The 23480-nt window shown below is 37.2% G+C and overlaps 1 protein-coding gene and 1 non-coding gene across 9 annotated transcripts in view; one reads left to right on the top strand and one right to left on the bottom strand.

Annotated features, from left to right (window-relative positions):
- Syt16 (synaptotagmin 16) overlaps positions 1–23480 on the bottom strand; it is a 290398-nt gene that overhangs the window by 53822 nt on the left and 213096 nt on the right. The window lies entirely within an intron of this gene.
- Positions 2238–2310, top strand: Trnat-agu (transfer RNA threonine (anticodon AGU)). Its single transcript has one exon. It is a non-coding gene; the product is annotated as a tRNA-Thr (tRNA).

The raw sequence follows: 23480 nt of genomic DNA on the forward strand, positions 1-23480 counted from the left end.
TGGCCAGTGTATGGGAGGAGTTGGTAACACATTGACAAGAACTGCCCCTTGCCACCATTCTGCAGCCTGAGCCGCAGCTGGTCTCATCCCTTGCAGATCAAAGCCCACTGTCCCTTATCTCCTGCCACCTCCCTTTTGCCTGCCCCTAGCTCTTGCTTTGGCAGCTGGTCTCATCCCTTGCAGAACAAAGCTCCACTGTCCCTTATCTCCTGCCACCTCCCTTTGCCTGCCCCTAGTTCTTGCTTTCTCCCAAATGCTACTTAAGGCCAGACCTGCCAAGAGAAGCTGCTGTGCCATTTTTTCTTTGCCAGCCAGCCTGCTTATTAAACTTTTGGACATGAGATACCTCTCGTGAACCTCCTTTGTGTGCAATGTGCAGCGTCTTCCTAACACACATAACCTCTCTTTTTTCCCAGGAATATCTACCCTCATGTCCACAAACCTTAATAGAAGCTCAAAATTGCAAGATCCTTGGGGCAGACACTGATTCTTAAGCCTTCCTGCTCTCCCATCTTGAAAGTGTACCTTCACTTGGCTTTCACTTTACTGCACATCAATAAATTGCTCCTGCTAAGTCTTCTCTGTGTCTGCCTTAAATTCTTTCTCTGATGAGACCAAGAACCTCTGGTCCCAGACCCAGTGCCCCACATCAAGTGACACAGCTAACCCTGAATACAGACAAAGCAGCCACAGCCAGGGCCTGCCTACTGCCATATTCAGCCCACCACAAGAAAAAGTGTTTGCCTTTGAACCTCATGTTGTCCTTGCAACTCTGACAGAAATTTGTGTTGCTGATTGCTCACCTAAGGGGATCAGCCCTACATCCAGGGACTCTCTAGACTCTTTGAAGGTTATTTTCCTTCTCCAAGAAAAGAGAAGAGGCATCATGAAAGTACTGAGTAGTAGAGTAGTTGGTTCTGACTATACAGATCACAAAAGCCTACACCACGGACAGTTTTCAGAGCAGATCTGAAGATGCACTCAGACTCACCCTCCTTTCTCACTACCAGGACTCTCTTAAGTACCATTGTTTTCTGAACATTTGGCTTTGCCAATTATACCACGTTGCTTCATTACTGCAACAGGCCCACCTAGACAAGTACAAATGATAAACCGTCACCTTCCTGAATCTTTCAAGCTCTGCTTTCTAATTTGTATGCCTCCTAGGAGGGAATTTGTTGACAGGACCCAAGTGTTCTGTTGTTTTCCTACTATGGTGGCATTTACATATAAATTAATGGCTGACGCTGTAATTTACTGGGCTGAGAACTGAAGTGACCTGATAATTAAATTGCTGCACATGCAGAGAAAACACAAAAGCCAGAAAGGTTGTTCTTTCTTTTCTCCAAACCCCAATACTTCTTTATCACTCTAATAAATGCTTATAGGCAAATGTGACACAACATTTTAAATTACAAAAACTCTGATTTGGAATACTTTTTAAAATCTTATTGTCATGGATATTAAGAGAAGGACCTAGGGCGTGCAAAGTTGAGAAAGATAATGAAGAGCTCTTACGACTGGCGGGTATTGTGAGCTTCTGACTTTTTAGCTGTTCACTAAAAATTCACTCATCTTCCCATCCCAAGCTGCAAAGCATCAAGGCAATTTCCAATGTTACTGTTTTATCTGGCAACAGAGCCACGTCAAGCTGCAGACATAATTTCTATGAGGTAGTTTCAAAGTCTCCTCAACACCAAATCTATGATAAATAAACCCAAATATATCACAGCAACTGAAGAGCAATAGACTGAAAATACTCACTTAGCTAAGCAAAAGCATTTGTAGAGGGAAATTAAAAGCCATATTCTAAAACAAGTCATCTAACCCATTCATCAGTTATTCAGTGGTGTGCACAGACCCGAATAGCAGGCCCCAAAGGATGCCTCTGATAAAATCTGATGATGAATAACTTTTCTCTATTTGCTGAAATATCAATGGAAAAGGTTTTTTTAATATTTGGTTTTTTCCATAAAGCTTCTATTAGATACCTATGATCACACACATGTTGATATGCACAGCAGGCAAATAATTAAGAAAGAAACTTGGGTCGGCTGGTGGCTTACACCTATAATTCTAGCTACTCAGGAGGCAGAGATCAGGAGGATTGGGGTTTGAAGCCAGCTGGGCAAATAGTTTGTGAGACTCTATCTTAAAAATACCCAACACAGTATCTAAAATATTTTTTGGATTGGGAAAAAAAAAAGAAGAAGAAATACCCAACACAAAACAGGGCTGGTGGAGTGGCTCAAGTGGTAGAGTGCCTGCCTAGTAAGCATGAGGCCCTGAGTTCAAACCCCAGTACCACCAAAAAAAGAAAAAAAAAATAGAAAGAAACCAAGAAATAGCACACCATACTTCATTTCTAGTCATAGTTTCTACTGGTTAAAACACTTCCTGACTCATGATAAAATAAAAACATTAAACTTTCATAGAATCCCACAAAAAGCACCTAGATTTTTAGGCATTCAACTAGACAAATAAGTCTGGTACCCTTTAATTAGAAATGTTACCCTGAATATAGTACTGCCCCTTGTTCAATCAAATTTTGTAATTAAAATGCAGAGTTTATCTTTTATCACTATTTCCTAAATAGATTTATGTAGTTATGATGCCCCTAACATCTTCAAGAAATTTAGTCTTAACTCATTCTCTAGTCTGTGCCTTTAATGTCTAATATACTATTAGGAATAAAAGAAATGGTTCAATAGTGGATTGAACAAGGGAATTCAAAAATTAGTACAACACTGTATTAGTTAGGGTACTCTGAGAAACAGAAAAACACACAGTTGCCTGGCCACATCTCCAGGAGATTGGTTCCTGGACTCCTGTGAATACCAAAATCCATGGATGCTCACATTCCTTCTATAAAATGGCATCGTATCTGTATATAACCTAGATGCACCCTCCTGTACACTTTGCCTCACCTCCTGACTACTGATAATACCTAATGCAATGTAGCTGTTGTATCAATAGTTGTTACACTGCACTGGTTAGGGAATAGTAACAAGAAGTCTGTACATGTTCAGTCTACACAACCATAACAGGACTAACTACATAGTGTATGAATGAGATAGGAGCCAAATGATATTCTCACAATGAGTGCTGGGGAGAGACTGACAATCTGGGGATTGTGGGAGGCTATGGCAGGGTGTGCCTACCTAACATCCCACTCATATGGACTCGGTATATGGTTCAGCAGTTGGCAAATTCAATCTTTTCTTTTTGGAACTTTATAAAATTTTATTTTAAATAGTTTTGACCTGCATTTGGTTGAGTTGTTAGATGTGGAGCCCATGGATACTGAAGGCCAACTGCACATATGTATACAAATTTATTATAAGATAGTAGCTTATGCAATTATGGAAGCTGAGAAGTCGAAAGACATGCTATCAGCAAGGTGGAGAATCAGTCATGTAATTCCAGTCAGATCCAAAAACCCAAGAACCAGGAGAACCAAGAGTGTAAGGTCCAGCTGAGGGCAGAGGACTGCTGTCCTGGCTCAAGAAGTTGGCAGGCAGAGTTCCCTCTAACTTGATCTTTTTGTTCAATTCAGGCTTCAACTGATTAGATGGAGCCCACTAACATAACAGAAGGCAACCTGAAACTTTTCCAAATCTTTAAGTTCTAGGTTCTTCAAGTCATAACTTTCATTTTACAATAAGCAATCAAGAGGACTCAAGCTGCTTCTTCAACACTTGGGTTGTAGTTTGTTTTTTTTTTCTTTTGTTGCTTGATTTTTTTTTTTTTTTTTTGGCAGCACCTGTGGCTTGAACTCAGGGCCACTTGAGCCACTCCACCAGCCCACCTTCAACACTTTGCTTAGAAATCTTCTCACCTCCTCAACAAAATATCCAATTTTATTGCTCAGAAAGTCTACTCTCTGAAGAAAAAGAAAGAAGGAGAGGGAAAGAAAAGAAAAAAGAAAAAAAATTCTACCCTCCACAAAACACAAGAACATGACCAAGTTCTTGTCATTTATAACAAGGGTCACTTTTCTCCATAGATCAATATTATCTTCATTTCTATCTGAGACTTCATCAGAGTGGGAGTTACTATCTATACTTCTACCAACATCTGTAATAAGATTATTTATGTATTCTCAAAGACAGAAGCCCTCCTTCTCTTTCTGAGCCCTTACCAGAATCCTTTCTAGAAGTTCTTTAGCTTCTTCTAGCATATACTTCAAAACTCTTCTAGCCTTCTCCCATTACCCAGTTCCAAATTGCTTTCACATTATTAGGTATCTGATATAGCAACACCTCTCCTTTTCTCTGTACTAACCCCTGTCTTAGTTCTTGCTGCTATAGCAAAGTATCATACTGTGCGGCTTATAAACAACAGAAAGTTATTTCCCATAGTTCTAGAGGCTAAAGTCTAAAGTGAGAGTGCCACGAACATGATCAGGCTCTGGTAAGGACCTCTTCTGGAACACAAACTGATCATTTCTCATTTTATACTCATATGGAAGAAAGAGATGATTAGCTTTCTTATAAAGGCACTAACACCATACATGAAAGATCTACCTCCATGACCTAATTACCAACATACAGGATGAGGGTTTCAACATGTGAATTTTGGAGAGGATGGTCACATTCAGTTCCTAACATCCCATAAATAAATAGAAGATAATACACAAGAGAGACAAAGCTAGAATGAAGGGAGGAAAACAAAAAATTCCCAATAATTTCAAGCATATGTAGAAGATGTAAAAAAGGTAGCTAGGTATGAGAACATAGAGAAAGCTTCAAAAATAGTTAGACCACATTCTAATTTCAACACCAAAAACAATAAAAGACTCTAAAAATTATAAAAATGCTTTTGGAAACCAGAAACCACATTTTAAAATAAGAAACCCTAATTAGAATGATAAAAAATTTATAGCTAAAAAAAGGAACACATCACATTTACACAGTGGGATATGGTTAAAGTGGTACTTAAAATTCATGGGTTAATTTAATGTATATGTTAGAAAGCAAGATGAAAATTGAAAATTTCATGTGATGAATGGTCTACTTAAGATGTTATCAACTAGTAGTTTAAATCAAAACACCAAGAAGATATGTAAAATATAAAGACAAATATTAATAAAAGTATTAATATAAAGAAAACCTAAAAACTGTATCTTTCAAATATAAATCACAGATGATTGAGATAACTACAAACAGACATTTAAAAATAGTAAGAAAAAAATTCAAAACAAATTTAAGGAAAAAATTAGAAAATATATACATCAATAACCACTAGAGATGAAATTTAGAAAAAAACATACAAAAGAGACTCATCACATTCAGATGGGCTTATTTGACTTTTCTTACTCCTCAGAAAATAGGTAACTGCTCTTTTTTTATAAGCTGTTTTATGAGGATGGGAAAAACTCAAGGCAATTTATACACAAGATGGATTTCTCTTACAATCTTAGTTACAAATATCCTAAATCAAACAGCAGCAAACAAAATTTATAATGTACAAAAAATAAATATGTCAGGAAAAGAAATTTTAATATCAGGAAAGTGTCTTAAATATAATTAAACTCATTAATAGATTAACAACAGAAAACCAGTCATCTCAGTAGATACAGAAAATCATTTTTCACATTTCAATACCCATTCCTGATTTAAAAGAAAAACTCTTTGCAAACTAGGAATAGATGGAAACTTTTTCAACCTGAAATTTTAAAAAAATGACCAAGTATCATACTTGAAGGTAGAACTTTAAATTCCTTATCCATAATTTAAGACAAGAATACTTGCTCTCATCAATTCTTTTTTTTTTTTCTAGTGATACTGAGGGTTGATTTCAGGGCCTCACACTTGCAAGACAGACACTCTGCCACTTGAGCCACTTTGCTAGCTCTCATCTCTGATGCTGTTCTGAAGGTCTTGTCAGAGCCATAAGACAAGAAAAATAAAAGCACATGGACTGAAAAGCAAGAAGTGAAATTTTAAAAATAGAACTTTCTATGAAAACATTCCAAAAGAAACCAGTCAACCTTTAAAAATATTAAAAGTGATTTCAGCCTTTGGCGAAGATGGAAAAACAAGTTCTAAATTTACCCTTCTACATGAGACAAGGAAAAAAACTTGGGAATAAATAATAATTCTTAGATTACTAGCTATTAGGGAACAAACCCCAGCAATTCCTGAGGGATGAGAAATAATCAGCTTGATTACATAAGCCAATTGCCTGGAGAAAATTTTCAGGCCACAGTTCAGAGAAGGGGACCCCAGACAAAGCTGGTAGTCTCCCTAATTTGAGGAAATGAAACTGAGTGTCTAGGTATGTCAACTAGAGAGATCAAAAATTCAAAGGAAATTACAGAAATGAAAACTGCACTAGATAGTATAAAATATGCCTGGGACTGATGACAGATTTAGACAATGCAGAAGAAAAGATTATGACCCTGAATATACTATAAATGAACCATCCAAAATGATACCAGAGAGAAATAATCAAAATTAAAACGAGGGCAGCAGTGAACAATGGGGCATCAGGAAGCACAACACACGTGTCATGGAGACCCTGAACAAGGGATGGGACAAAAAAATCTGAAGAAATAATAGCCCTAAATTTTCTGCATTTGATGAGAATTATGCATCCAACAATTCTAGAAGCTCAATATAATCCAAGAAAAATGGTGAAAACTATACCAAAGTACATTATTCAAATCCTTAAAATCCAAATATGTATAAAGGAACTCAAAAACTTAACATGAGTAATCAAACTAAAAATTCATAAATGATCTGAATAGAGACTCTTCAAAAGAATAAATAGAAATGGCCAACACTCTATGAGAAACTGCTCAATATCATTATCCATCAGGGAAGTGCAAATCGAAACTACAGTGACATTATCATGTCACACCAGTTAAAATGGCTATTTCAAAAAAGCAAAAAAAAAAAAAATTCTTGCGAAGATATGGAGAAAAAGAACACTCATACACTGCTGGTGGGAATGTAAATTAGTACAACAATGGAAGACAGTGTGGAGCTTCCTGCAAAAAAAAACCTAAAAATAGATCTTCCATACAAACCAGCTATACCATTTCTGGGTAAAGCAAATGCAAAGGAAATGAAATTAACACACCAAAGAAATACCTGCACACCCATGCTCATTGTGCCACTATTCACAATAGCATCGTATTATCCATTCATGGAAGAATGGATAAAGAAAATGTCACACGCACACACACACACACACACACACACACACACACCCCACAATGGAATATTATTCTGCCATAAAGAATGAAATCAGTCATTCTTGCTCTTTCTCTAGAGATGACCCACTTTCAGTCTACTGAAAATCAATTTCTTTAATAAACTTTACTGTAACTTTCACTGCCAAAAAAAAGAGAACAAAATCCTGTCATTTGCAGTAAATATATATATGGAACTGGAGGACGCTGTGTTAAGTGAAATAAGTCAGGCACAGAAAGACAAGTGCCATATGTTCTCTCTCATATGTGGAAGTTAAAAAAAGTTAAGCTGAAAGTACATAGTGATTACTAAAGGTTGGGAAGGAACGGTGGGGGATGGAGACAGAGAGGCTGGATTTGATCAAAGCACACTGTATGTATGCATATGCTGACATCATACTGCACCTCATTAATATGTACAATTAACTTATGTTAATCAAAACATGTTAAGAACCATTAAAAGTAGCCAGGAACTAGCACCACAAAGAATAAACAATAATGTAAACTGTAGACTTAAACTAATAATAATGCATCAGAACCTGTACATCAATTATAATAAATGTACCCCCACCAATTCCAAATGTTAATAGTAGAGGAAACAAGGCAACAGGAGATAGAATATATAAAAACCCTTGGTACTCTTGGTTCACTATTTCTGTAAACCTAAAGCAGCTGTGTAAAACAGTCTGTTTTTAAAGCCAGAGGAAGGGAAAGACCCTTTATGTAAAGAGGAACATTGGTAAGGATGATAACAGATTTCTCAATGTGATTCCCACAGTGAAGCAATATTTTTCTAAGTGCAGAGAGAAAAAAGTGACAATTCTATACCCAGAGAAAATATCTTTAAAAAATGAAGACAAAACAAGGACTTTTCACAAAGAATTAACCACTGACACATCTGAAAAACAAGAAGTGTTAGAGGAAATTCTGCAAGCAAAAGAAAAACAGCAACTATACACCTAGATGTACATAAAGAAATGAAGAGCACCTGAATCATGCTTTGGATAAATTCATAAACACTTAAGTTCATAGTATTTAAATCTCTTTTTTAATGTATCAAGTTTTAGCCAGGTATAGTGTCATACACCCAGGTACTTGGGACACAGAGGTAAGAGGATCATGGTCAGAGGCCAGTCCAAGCAAAAGCATGAGACCTTATCTGAAAAGCAAACTAACTGCAAAAGGACTGGGGGTATGGCTCAAGTGGTAGAAAGCTCAAGATCTCGGAAATCAATCACCCGGAACACCAAAAAGAAAAAAGAATGTAACAAGTTTTATGTATGTGTTGCAGCAGACATGTTAATTTTGACATTCTAACATCTTTCTCTTTTAGGAGCATTCTCCTCTTTTTTCTATAGGAAAACACTCCTCTCTAAATCTCACTGCAAAAGGTTACCCCATATTATTGCATTTTAGGGTGGGCAAATGACTCAAATCTGGTTGATGATGGCCAGCCTTGGAACTTTGCTGGACATATTGAGAGAACCCTGTAGCTGGGGTTGATAAACCTATAGAACATGAACCCATTCCTGCTGTCTGGGCAAAGTCTTTCTAAGAAAACCAACACAGAATTGCAGCAGCAGCAAAGTCTTTCTAAGAAAACCAACACAGAATTGAAAAGCAGAACAAAGAATTGTTAATTCCTGATACCAACACTCTCTGTGAATGAAGGCAATCATTCTTGCATCCAGCACCCACTGGACTTGTCACTTAAGTGAACAAAGAATCTCGTGTGTTTGTGTGTGTGTATGTGTGTGTGTGTGTCCTTAATCCATTTGAATTTGGTTTCTGCCACTTGCACTCAGAAGAATTCTGACTAATGTAGTAGTAAAGTGCAGAGTATTACAGGTGAGAATAAGGGAATCTTGATTTAGATTTGCTTCTGCTGACACATAATTAGGAAGTGTTGGCCAAGGAACTTTTTATCACTCTCTGCTCTGACTTCCTACAAGAAAGGCTGTCTGTATTTTTAGTGCATTAACAATGCATACAATTCATTAAGCATATAAATGTATACTCCCTTGTGATATCTTCTATCTTTGTAGCTATTTAAATCTTTATTAACATCTTATTCACTTAATGTCTTATTTCCCCAATGAGACTGTGTGTCCTTGTCTCCTCACACATAACTGATGCTCTCTTCCCCAGAGTCCAAAGCACACCTAATATGAGCAAGCTAATCTTTCAGGAGCCTCACAACTTAGAAAAAAATATGATTATGTAAGAACACCATGGCCCTAAATATCCTGACTGCTCCCTGACTTCACCACATTGAGTTCATGTGAACCAAGGCAATCAATGCCTTGTTTCTGCACTACCCCAGGCTCCTCAAAGCAGAGTCTGCCTAAGGTCTTTACACCCCCAAGACAAGGCAGTGTTAACATACTGAAAGCATTGGCTCACTTCAGCCAAACTTTTCTTGCATCCAGAATTTTTTCCTTCCCTGAAAAGCAGAGGAGCAAAGAATCTGGAATCAAAAGACCTGAGCTAAGCTGGGCATGGTGGCTCATGCCTGTCACCCTATCTACTTGGGAGGCAAAGACTGAGAGGATAGCTGATCATGGCCAGCCCAGCCAAAAAGTTGGCAAGACCCCATCTCAACCAATGGCTGGGTACAGTCGCATATGCCTATCATTCCAGCTATGTGGAAAAACACGAATAAGAGGATCTAGGTCTGGGCCAGCCGGGCATAAAGCGAGACCATATGAGAAGGTGAATATGGTGGAAACACTGTGTACTCATGTGTTAAAATGGAAAATGAGACCTGCTGAAACTATTCCAGGAATGGGGGAGGGGGAGAATTTAACTAAGTCACAATGTACCCCTAGTACAACAATATGATAATTTAAAAACCTGACAAAAATAAAATAAAATTGTAAAAATAAAATAAAACCACCGCACGAAGGGCCGGAGGCATGGTTCACGCAGTAGAACCTGCCTAGCAAGTACAAGACCCCGAGTTTAATCCCCCAGTACCACCAAACAAAAAAAACAAAAAACCTAAGTTACACTCCTTGGTCTGAATCCCTACACTTGTAAACTGTGTGATGTGCCATTTGTTATTTAAATTCTCTGAGCTTCCACTTCTCCATATAAACAGGAATGGTGGTCCCTGCTTTGTCTTACAAGGTTGCTTTCTGGAACAAAAGTAACAATTTGTAGGTAAGGGGAGACTCTGCACAACTACTAGGTACTACAACATACAACATACAGTTGTCCCTCATCATCCAAGGGGAACAGGTTCCAGGACACCTGCATGGATACCAAAATCTGAGGATGCTCAAGTCCCTTATATAGTGGTGTAGTATTCCCCTATAAACTATGCACACCCTCCCATGTGCTTTGAATCATCTCTGAATTGATTACTTACAGTATAAATCCTTTGTAAATAGTTGTCATAATGTATTCTTTAGAAAATAAAGACAAGAACAAAGCCTGTACATGTTCAATACAGACACACATTTTTAAAATATTATCAATCCATGTTTGGTTAAATCTGCAGGTGTGGAGGGCTGATAGTAATCACCATATGACATATTGCTCTTAAACTTAGCCTCAGAGGTAGCAAGCCTATCGTCATCACCTGACAGATCTCTCTCCAGAGAAAGAGAGAGAGAGAGAGAGAGAGAAAGAAATCAAAACAGTATACAGCACAAATGGAAATAATTCAAGTTTTCAAAACTAAAATACTAAACAATTAGGCTATGTGCCCAGGAACCACTTCATGATGAGTTCTGGAAAATATGCTAAAACTGATCATGATGCAAATTGGATTTAGAGGGCTACAGTATCTAGCAACATGTCAACCTTCATACGGGAACCTTTGTAGTTCACACTCCAAATGCAAGCTATGCCTGGAAGATTTGACCCTCTATACTCAAGAATACCTTCCCAGTGCCCCAGGAAAACATACAGATATACACAAATACTAAAAGACAGTACACCTGCCATACCCAAAGTCATCAAACACTTATTTCAAATCAAACTAAGAAATTTGTGGTGTGTAAATATTTCCTCATTTCCTGGAAGATGACCGTGCGGGACAGTTTTTATTTGGGAGGAGAGTTTTGTAATGACTTTATTGAGGTATTATCACATAGCATACACTTCATTAATTTTAAGTGTACAATTCAATGGTATAAAGATAGATCACCACCACAACCAATTTTAGAACATTTCCATTACTCCAAAAAGGAACTCCCAATCTCTCACCTCTGGAATCCCCTCATTTTCCCCAGCTACCCAGCCATTAATCTACCTTCCGCCATCTTAGAATGGTACATTGTATACCATTTTTATATGAAATATAACATCTATGGTCTTTGGTTACTGATATATTTCATTGAACATCATGTTTTCAAGGTTGATCTGTATTGCATGCAGTATGTATATATACTTAAGCACATGTATACATGCCAGTAAACTAAAAAAAATGAAGTTCATTCTTTTTATATCCAAATAATATTCCATCATATGGATAAACTGCATATTGCTTATCCATAGAGTTTTGGACACTTGGGATTATTTTCACTTTTTAGCTCTTATGAGTTATGCTGCTAGAACATTTATGTATAAGTTTTTGTACAGATGTGTGTTTTCATTTCCCTTGGATGTATGCCTATGTGTGGAATTACTGGGTAACCCAATGTTTAATCTCAACAAACTGCCAGACTGTTTGCCAAAGGGGTTGCACCATTTTACATTCCTATTAGAAGTATAAGAAGGTTCTGATTTCTCTATATCCTTACTAACACTTGTTCTCATCTGACTTTTTGATTACAGCCCCGCTAATGGATATGAAGTGATTAACTTGGACATCTTTTCATGTGCTTATCAGCCATTTACATATCTTCTTTGGCACTATTTGAGATGTCTATTCAAGTCTTCTCCCCACTTTTAATTGGGTTGTGTTTTATGGTTGAGTTGTTAAAGTTCTTTGTACATTCTGGATCTGAGTCCCTTATTAGATATAAAATTTGCAAGTATTCTCTCTGATTCTATCTTTTCACTTTACTTGTTGTTCTCATTTGCAGCACAAAAGTTTTGAATGTTGATGAAATCCAATGCATCTTTTCTTTCTTCTGTCACTTGTGCTTTTAGGGTTACATCTGGTAAGACATTCTCTAGTCCAAGGCATGAAGATTTACTCCAAGTTTTTTCTATAAGCTTTATAATTCTAGCTTTTACATGTATGTCTATGATCCATTTTGAGTTTATTTTGGTGTATGGTATAAGGAGGCTTTTATTTTTAAAGATTGTTATTGGTTATATATTCATAAATAATGTAGCATCTCTCACATCTTACAATTCTTTACATGGTACTAATCCAGTCCTTCCCCTCTCCATCTTACTCATGTTCTTACACACTCTGTGTCTTCACATTGGTTCATGAACTTTTACTTGTCAAGCCAGTCAGTTGATATATGATTGTTAAATTTCTTCCAGAATATGTGTCCTTGCTTTAAAAATAAAGTGAGGTATGTTTTACCAGTTTCTATGTTCTGTGCTTTGGAGCAGAGGAGAAAGAATATCCCTGGTGTGATTACCAAGACTTACACTTGGTGCATTTTTGTCATATTGTCAATTTATTTATACTTTGACCTGCAAGAAGAAAAGTTCAGTTCATCTCATTCATAATACAATCCAAAGGTGCATTTTTCATCCTCAATTTATAAAATATCTATAGGACATAATGTTCAACTGACTTATGTTTTCTGAAATGTACTTTTGCCTCAAATTTTAAAACCAAATTAAATATTTAGCCTTCGCTATATTTTTATGAAAAATATATTTTATAAAATATTTGTAGTACAATTTTTTTTCCTTAAGTTTATTTTGTTAACTTATCAGCAATGACCATTCCCTCTAAAATCAGGAACCAGACAAGGATGCCCACTATCTCCACTCCTATTCAACATAGTACTGGAATTCCTAGCCAGAGCAATTAGGCAAGAAGAAGGAATAAAAGGAATACAAATAGGTAAAGAAACTGTCAAAATATCCCTATTTGCAGACGACATGATCCTATACCTTAAAGACCCAAAAAACTCTACTCAGAAGCTTCTAGACATCATCAATAGCTATAGCAAGGTAGCAGGATATAAAATCAACATAGAAAAATCATTAGCATTTCTATACACTAACAATGAGCAAACGGAAAAAGAATGTATGAAAACAATTCCATTTACAATAGCCTCAAACAAAATCAAATACCTAGGTGTAAACCTAACAAAAGATGTGAAAGACCTCTACAAGGAAAACTATACACTTCTGAAGAAAGAGATTGAGGAAGACTATAGAAAGTGAAGAGATCTCCCATGCTAATGGGTTGGTAGAATCAACATAGTAAAAATGTCGATACTCCCCAAAGTAATCTACATGTTTAATGCAATTCCCATCAAAATTCCAATGACATTCATTAAAGAGATTGAAAAATCTACTGTGAAATTTATATGGAAACACAAGAGGCCACGAATAGCCAAGGCAATACTCAGTAAAAAGAACAATACAGGAGGTATCACAATACCTGACTTCAAACTATATTACAAAGCAATAACAATAAAAACAGCATGGTACTGGCACAAAAACAGACATGAAGACCAGTGGAACAGAATAGAGGATCCAGATATGAAGCCACACAACTATGAGCAACTTATCTTTGACAAAGGAGCTAAAAATATACAATGGAGAAATAGCAGCCTCTTCAACAAAAACTGCTGGGAAAACTGGTTAGCAGTCTGCAAAAAACTGAAACTAGATCCATGTATATCACCCTATACCAAGATTAACTCAAAATGGATCAAGGATCTTAATATCAGACCACAAACTCTTAAGTTGATACAAGAAAGAGTAGGAAATACTCTGGAGTTAGTAGGTATAGGTAAGAGCTTTCTCAATGAAACCCCAGCAGCACAGCAACTAAGAGATAGCATAGATAAACGGGACCTCATAAAACTAAAAAGCTTCTGTTCATCAAAAGAAATGGTCTCTAAACTGAAGAGAACACCCACAGAGTGGGAGAAAATATTTGCCAACTATACATCAGACAAAGGACTGATAACCAGAATATACAGGGAACTTAAAAAACTAAATTCTCCCAAAACTAATGAACCAATAAAGAAATGGGCAAGTGAACTAAACAGAACTTTCTCAAAAGAAGAAATTCAAATGGCCAGAAAACACATGAAAAAATGCTCACCATCTTAGCAATAAAGGAAATGCAAATTAAAACCACACTAAGATTCCACCTCACCCCTGTTAGAATAGCCATCATCAGCAACACCACCAACAACAGGTGTTGGCGAGGATGCGGGGAAAAAGGAACCCTCTTACACTGTTGGTGGGAATGTAGACTAGTACAACCACTCTGGAAAAAAATTTGGAGGCTACTTAAAAAGCTGGACATCGATCTACCATTTGATCCAGCAATACCACTCTTGGGGATATACCCAAAAGACTGTTACTCCAGAGGCACCTGCACATCCATGTTTATTGCGGCACTATTCACAATAGCCAAGTTATGGAAACAGCCAAGATGCCCCACCACTGACGAATGGATTAAGAAAATGTGGTATCTATACACAATGGAATTTTATGCAGCCATGAAGAAGAACGAAATGTTATCATTCGCTGGTAAATGGATGGAATTGGAGAACATCATTCTGAGTGAGGTTAGCCTGGCTCAAAAGACCAAAAATCGTATGTTCTCCCTCATATGTGGACATTAGATCAAGGGCAAACACAACAAGTGGATTGGACTATGAGCACATGATAAAAGCGAGAGCACACAAGGGAGGGGTGAGGATAGGTAAGACACCTAAAAAACTAGCTAGCATTTGTTGCCCTTAATGCAGAGAAACTAAAGCAGATACCTTAAAGCAACTGAGGCCAATAGGAAAAGGGGACCAGGAACTAGAGAAAAGGTTAGATCAAAAAGAATTAACCTAGAAGGTAACACCCACGCACAGGAAATCAATGTGAGTCAATACCCTGTATAGCCATCCTTATCTCAACCAGCAAAACCCCTTGTTCCTTCCTATTATTGCTTATACTCTCTCTACAACAAAATTAGAGATAAGGGCAAAATAGTTTCTGCTGGGTATTGAGGGGTGGGAGCGGGAGGGGGTGGAGTGGGTGGTAAGGGAGGGGGTGGGGGCAGGGGGGAGAAATGAACCAAGCCTTGTATGCACATATGAATAATAAAAGAAAAATGAAAAAAAAAAAAAACTTATCAGCGATGTCTTTCCATTCATGAAATATTTCATTTCAAATGTTGCTGATTCTGTAAGTTATGATATAGTAGATTTACTCTTTTTTCCTTTTGTTGTGATGGGTAAGGTGCATTGTGGCATTTACATAGGTTCTTACCATGTATCAAATATATCATACATGAATTCACCTCCTCAACCATTCTCCTTCATCGCCTCCCCACCCTCATTCCTCATGTGGTTTCAACAGGTATCATTTTTACATTTACATACATGTGTACACATTTTACTACATTGTACTCACACTCCTACCACCTTTCCCCAACACCTCCCCCCTTCACACTAGTGCCTGCCCTCCCGCCCCCCAGGCCTGCCACCTGTTCCACCCTCCTGTTCTCTGATTTTGTAGGAGAAAAAATAAAATAAAAAACATGACATTTTAGCTTGAAACCAGGATATCTAGGGCTGGTGGAGTGACTCAAGTGGTACAGCGCCTGCCTATCAAGCATGAGGCCCTCAGTTCAAACCCCAGCACCACCACCAAAAAAAAAGATTTAATAGTTGGTATATTTCTGAAACTACAGAATTAAAAATAAACCAATTCAGATGAGTTGTCACAAACAACCAGAATAAAAATGTCTTTCATCCATTGCAATGACACTTTTATTAGATAAATGGACTGAAATAGTGTTTTAACCAAAATATTCTATTACTGAAACAACCAGCAACCACCCTTACTGACCTCCACCTTTAAATAAATTAGTTTTTTAAAAATTGTTAAGTTTAACTTAATGAGGTTTTTTTTTTTTTAACTGAGTTTAGGAGTTCTAAGCTATCAGTATTGTGTTTAATCAACTTCTAAAGTTTTAGATGAGGACTTGGCTTGCGAAACTAGGCATTTAGAGCTAAAATATAATTGTAGTTATTCAGTATTATAACCTTAAGTGGATTCATTTCTATAAGTTCAAATAAATATTTACAGACTCAAATAAGATTTTTTCATGTATTGATTTTTTAAAAAATCCTAACATAATACAAAACAATAGGTTTGGATTACCTCTACTAGCAAGAATGTGTTAATGTCCTTGGTTCTTTTAAATGTCACAAACTAAAAGGCCATTAGAATATTTGCTATTTCATTTTTTATGCTACAGAGAAATGAGTAAAAATCCAGAAAGACTAAATGGTTTTTCTGTAGTGAAGAAAATGACAAAAATTATCTTAACACCCTACAATGCTATGAAACTTTAAGTGTTATTAAGATATTCAATTGCTAGTAACAATACCAACATTCACTTTTCTTTTGTAACTTGAGCTCTGTGCACCTCATGTGCTTACTGGGTCACCTATTTTATCACTCTCATTTTATTCATCCAAGCAACCAAACTCCCTTCTAACCTCTCTAGCCACTGTCAAGGCAAGCCACCCGCCATTCTGCACTACGTTAAACTCCCACCCAGCTTTATATTTCTAAAACTGTGCCGCTGCTGTTTTAATGTCTAGAATCCCTTGTTTTTAAGGTTCAAATGAAGTTTAGCCCCTGCATAGTCCCTTCCTCATGTTCCAACAGTCTTTCAAAAAATAAAGCCTTCCTCTTTGGGCTAAACTCTTGATATACTTAGATGTCACCCATTATCACTTCTTGTACAAGACCTGTATCCTAGTGTCAAGCATCAAACCACTGGAAGTCACCACTTTATCAAGTTTTCTAATTTACCCAGGGAGGTGAGTTTCTATTGAGTCATTGCATGAGTCATAATGTATGTCCCCTATTACTCCCTTTCCTGTGGTTTTACAGCAAATAAATTATATACTCCAGGCCTGTTTCCTCAACAGTAACATGAGGGGACTGTTCTGGTTCCTAAATTACTTTGAGCCCTAAAACACTATGCTTCTTTCCATGCTCACATTTGCCTTTCTTGTTTTCATGATTAGCAGAAGTGAAAAGATGCCCAAAATTTCCACTACCTGTTCATATAGATTACTAACTATTCACTTTTCAAATGAGGTTGGACTATTTTTTCCACCTTTAAAATATACTGTGAACATCATCCCCATTTCTGAACCACTCCAGTGTTTTTCTAACTATAGTGTTTGTGCTAAATGTGAACAGACCTGCAAATTAATGCAGTTGAGCTCATGCGAAATTCCAGATTGGCAAGTCTCCTTCTCTAAATCAACCAAACAGGAGTGAATTTTGAAGGCATGGTTGTATTTAATATAGGAAGGAGGCCTGTGCTTATTTGTGTAGTGTGATCTTTTATTTTTAATACACTGCACATATTTCCAAGGGGATTTATGAAGAAAATTTGCAAAATATTTAGGTAGATTTTAATAGTTCAAGAATATATGTCCTATGCTTCCCTGCTTTATGAACATGTCGTATAATCCTCACAACAACACTATTGGCCCAGCATAGTTTGGAACCATTGCTTTCCTCATTTAAAAGCTAAGGAAACCAAGGGATATAGAAGTTGTTAACATGCCCAGGCTTCAACCCCAGGTATGTAGCCCAAAACACATTGTTATTCAACTTGAAATCAAATGACATGGCAGATTGGATGCTTATTAATAAGCAGCAGATAAATCACAGCCTTGACTTTGTTTCTTTGAAGCTTTTTTTTTTTTGATAAGTACAAAAGGCCATTATCTGAAAATCCATTTTGTTTTCTCCATGCTTGGGCTTCAATCATTGAAAATACACTCTTTGCTAATAGGCAGAAAGGTTAAAGCCACCTTTGAATTTGAACAAATAACCAAATGAAAACCTCCTCCAAACTGTGTTACAGTTTGAGCTGATCAAAGCTACACTCTACTCCCAGCAAGAAGTAAAACTAGTAGTTTAATTGTAATTGTGTGAAAGAGAAAGCAAGAGTTAACAAACAGAATCTAGAGCACAAAATTAGACAGGATTTGGAGTGGTATGGAGCTGGCCTTAATGTATATTTTATTTTCTAACAAATTCAGTAAATCAGGGGCACACTTGTACAAAATTCAAAGACATTTCAAAATGATTTCCATGCACGGGATTCATCACTTTTTGGATGGTTGCATTTTTCAGTGTAAACAAGTCCTATTTATAACTCCTTCAAAACTTCCTGGCAGCACCATATAAAGTAAACAAAACTACCACTCTATTAAAAAGGAACTAGGACAAAAAGGGAGTCATAGAGAGGCTGGCAGAAATGACTTCCATCTGAGCAGAAAGCTCTACTTCAAAAGGCTTTGTACTGAACCTTGCAATAATGGTTATGCTTGCCTCCTGTCCTGACCTTTTTAACAAAACCAAACATCCCATTGCTTATCTGCATTATGGGTGATGCCGAGTCTTGGAAGAAGGGGTGGGAGGAATGGGTGGTGAAGGGTGGTCACCTGCCAGCTGCTGTTAGAATCTGTCAACTGGCAAGCAAGCCTCTTGATTTGTGGGTAATTTCCAAAAGGAAAAAAATCAGAACGACCATCTGGGAAGTGGGAAGAAGACACCACTTGGCAAAAATGTTTCAGAAAACACAGGCAAACACAGAAACACACACAAACACATCAATGTGTACACACACACACACTCTCTCAGAAATGCAGTGGCCTCAAGATAAAACCATCAACTCCCTTCTATGACTAAACTTTTTTTTTTCAACTAAACTAACATGAAAAGGGAGATCAGAGAGTTTGTGGGTGACAGAACAGCTGGATTCTATTGATAGCCCCACTGCTGACTCACTACATGATTTCAAGCAAACCACCTGTTATGAATTTAGGGCATAGTTTATCAATTTGCAAAGCATTCTCACCTTCCACAAATCACGAAGCTTATTTAAATGAGTATTTCAAAGAACTGTGCTATTCTGGGAATAGAATTCCAAAAGGAAGTATAGTGTATCATTTTTAGAGTTCCATATGATCTCCATACACTCATCAAGAATTTTCACAATCAAGAAGAAACCACCCGTGGGCATCGATATTTGTTTGCACAGGTGCAGCGAAAAAGCCTGGCGCCTGTTCCCAGTGTAAGGTCTGGTTGCTCTGAGTATTAAAAACCTGTGAGGCTCTTTATGTCTCCTTTTCACTGCACATGTATCCAAGATCTTGCTCCAAAAGGACTGCTTCAGTCCTCGTGATGCTCAGGCTGGCCCCTGGGAACCACTCTGATGAAAGACAATTGCGCAAAGCACCACAATGAATTTTGCTCTGAGGAATAGAGCTGCTTCCATTTTATTTCCCCCAATGATGGGGATAGAACCCAGGGTTTCATGCATGCTAAGCAAGTACTCTTTACCACTGAGCTACACCTCCACCCCTACTTCCACTTTTAAGAAATATTTCCCAAAAATTTGATATTGAAATATTCTATATGTGTTTTGATTGCACCTAGTAAATTCCATTCAGTTGCCTGCTTTTTTCTTCATTATTCTTCAAGTTTATATACTTAGTACTTTGAAGCTCACATTCATAAATTAAAGTTCCTTTTTAAAATAGCCACAAAACAAAATAGTGGCATCGACAAAAAACATTTCAACGCTAGTTGAACTAGAGAATAACAAGACATTAGCCTTTCCAAATGTTAATTTTTTGATAACTTTTCCCATTAAGTTATGAAGCCTGTTCTCCTTAATCAATCATTTTAAGTTATTCTTAATCCTACTTTGACAGTTATAATTAACAGGCAAATTCATTGTAAGAATTCTCCAATTTGTCTAAAAGTTTAGTCAAACAGAGGGATTCCATGGTTAATTACCTATAGAAATCACACAATGCTGTGTTTAAGAGGAAGGCTGCCTGCACTCAAATCCCATTCTGACAAATATGAGCTATGTGATGTGGGGCTTAAATACTCTGTACCTCAGTTTCCTCTTTTGCAGAATTAAATTAATACTTATAGAATTGTAGGAAAGATTAAATGATTTAATATACATAAACACATAGAGGGCTGGAGGAGTGGCTCAATTGGTAGAGTACCAACCTAGCAAGTGTGAGGCACCGTATCACCAAAAAAAAAAAAAAATGGAGCCATTTGATATTCATCAAGCAATTGTAATCACCATCATTACCACCATCATCACACCATTCAATGCAATCCAAAAATGCACAACCCATTTTGTTTGAAGTTCTGACTAAACAGTTGCAAGACAACCAGTTAAAGCAGGGACCAAACATAAATGACCATTTAATGCATTGTGTGGTGGCATGACACAAGTAAGCAAAATCAGCCTTCCAAAGCCGAGCCAAGCCAGCAAGGACATGGTGACCCCTAAATAAAGAGAACCTCAGATGGCACAAAGTTTTCAGTAATATGAAAGACATAGGTGACAACTCTATGATGTATAAAACTCTGAGGTTTCTTCTACCTAAGGAATTAAATCCCACACTTGGCATAACACATACCAGTGGAAAAGTGTATGAAAAAAATGGGCAGCTTTTCAGAGACATACACACATGACTGCACAAAATACAAAGTTTCTTCTAAAAGCCTCTTTTTAAGCAGTTTGGGAAAGTAAGTAGGAGAACTGAAGATTCAAATTAACCGTGGCTAATTGAAGACTTTGGAGGTCTGTTTCAAAACAGATACCCACGTCTGATTCAATGGGAAGGTCTAAATTCCCAACATAACATAAAACATGCAAGATCATGACACCACAGGCACCAAAACTGGTGATCAGTGGTATGTCCCCATGAGAGCATTCCTGCAGGGCATGTAGGCTGGATTGAAATGCAATGAATGGCCAACTCATTCTGTACTTGTGAGATGTACAGAATTTCTCTCCCCAGGTTCCACACAGACACCATTAGGGCTGCAATGACCTCAGAAAACTCAGCTACCAGAGATGCACGTGGTCAAGACTGAACTGGGATGTGAAGCTGTCTACTGCATCTGTGGAGAAAGGCACAGGTGCCAGGTGAAGAAACAGGAAAAAGAAGAGGCTCCATGTGCTCTCAGAGAGCTTTCCACATTTTTCCCATATAATTTTAATATAATGAGTTACAGGCTAACTTTGGAAAAAAAGACAAATTTAAGGCAATAGACATCATTTATAAATGATGTTTTATCATTTATAAATTATAAATATCATTTTCTGTTTTAGAAAATCCACAGTGAAGGCATCAGCATCATGAATGATTTTGTGGAGCCACACAATAAATATCTAAAAATGGTTTGGGGAACTGTTGGTGTGGCTCAAGAGGTAGAGCGCCTGCCTAGCAAGCATAAGGCCCTGAGTTCAAACTCCAGTACTGCCAAAAATAAAAATAAAAATGGTTGGTTTAGATTTTTTTTGTTTTTGGTGGTAGTACTGGGGTTTAAATTCAAGGCCTCATGCTTGCTAGGCCTCACCCCCAGCCCTTTTCACTTTAGTTAGTTTTTGGATAGGTTCTCACATTTTTGTCTATGCTGGCCTGGAACATGATCCTCCAACCTACACCTGTATAACTGGGATTACAGGCACATACCACCATGCCCAGGTTCTTCAGTGAGATGGGGTCCTGCTAATATTTTGTCTGGGCTGCCTCAAACCACAATTTTCCTGATCTCTGCCTCCCAAGTAGCTTGGATTACAAGTGTGAACCACTGAGGACAGCCCTAAAAGTATTTAAAAATATGCATGCAGAAATATTCTAAGTCTCTGACACATCACATAAACAAAATAGTAACTGAAAAATATGAATATAACTAATAGCTACATATATATGTATATATATATCAAACTTCATCTCAAAAGCAGAGAAGATACCTTCCAAGTTCCAAATGTGAAGGTACTTACGGTATACTTGGTCTTTCTGGAAAACCCAATACATTACTAGAAGGAAAATCTGTTCTTCATTATTCTCAAATACCATCTGCACACCCACAACATGCTGGGACCTGTTCTGGTTCTACTGTTACAGCAGTAACCAAGACAGACATGATGCTGCTTACATAGAGCTTAGAAAATAAGGAGATAAAGGGGAAATGGGTGCTATGGTTTAAAGGTGTCTCTTTCAAAAGTCTGATACTGTGCATGTGACAGTATTAAGAAGTGGGGGCCTTTAAGGTATGATTAGACCATGGGAGGTCCCTCTATGACTGAGATTTGGGCCCTCAGAAAAGGGGCTTCAGGCAGAGCCCAGTGAGCTTCCTCCCCCACCATACGAGGAAGTGCTGAGAGCCCTTGATCTTGGACTTCCTAGACTCTGGGACTGTGAGAAATAAATTTCTGTTCTCCATAAATTACCAGTGTCAGGTATTTTGTTACAGCAGCACACATAGACTAAGACAATGGGTAATTATAATACAGTTTGGAATATATCTGATATGGGAAATACAGGGGCTAGAGGAGACTCCCCCTCCCTTGTGATCCCTATGAATGTAAGGAAAAAAGCAGTTTGCTAATCAAACAAAAGGATACAGACAAAGAGTTCCTCCAACCTTTGGATACTATGTAACATAATAATTTATTCTAAAGAACATGAAAGAGGAGAAGCTGCCCAAATTGTTTTATGAAGACAGCAAAGTGTAGCAATTATGGGGAAACATCACACACAGCCAGATGAAGCTTACCTCAAACAGTGGGGCAGAGTCTGACATTAGGAAATTAGAGAAACATTTTATTGACATCTCAAAAAGTTGTCTTCAAGTGACTATGGCAAGGTTGCACTGCACAAAGTTTATACAGAAAAGTCAACAGTTTTCCTGTATACCAACAGTGAAGTTAGAATATGTTAACAATGAATTTGAAATTAAAAATATAATACCATCTACACTATCGCCCTCAAAAACAAAATACATAGGAATAAGTATTTCACCAAAGGCAAAATGCATGATGTGACTCACACTGGATAATATTCCACTTTCAGAATTTTAGTATTTGTACATAGAAAATGGTTTTTAATAACTGTGATTCTGATTTGACTTATATTTCTGAAAACTTGTCTATGTGGTTTTATAACAAAAAATATAAGTGAGCTATGTACACTTTAAAAAAGGAAATAATTAATAAGCTAGACTTCATTAAATCAAAAACTCCTGCTCTACAAAAAGACACTGAAAATCAGAAGACAAGCCACAGACTGCAAGAAAATATTTGCAAAAGATACATGACCAAAGA

The sequence above is a fragment of the Castor canadensis genome, chromosome 3 (assembly GCF_047511655.1).
Source record: "Castor canadensis chromosome 3, mCasCan1.hap1v2, whole genome shotgun sequence".
NCBI lineage: Eukaryota > Metazoa > Chordata > Mammalia > Rodentia > Castoridae > Castor > Castor canadensis.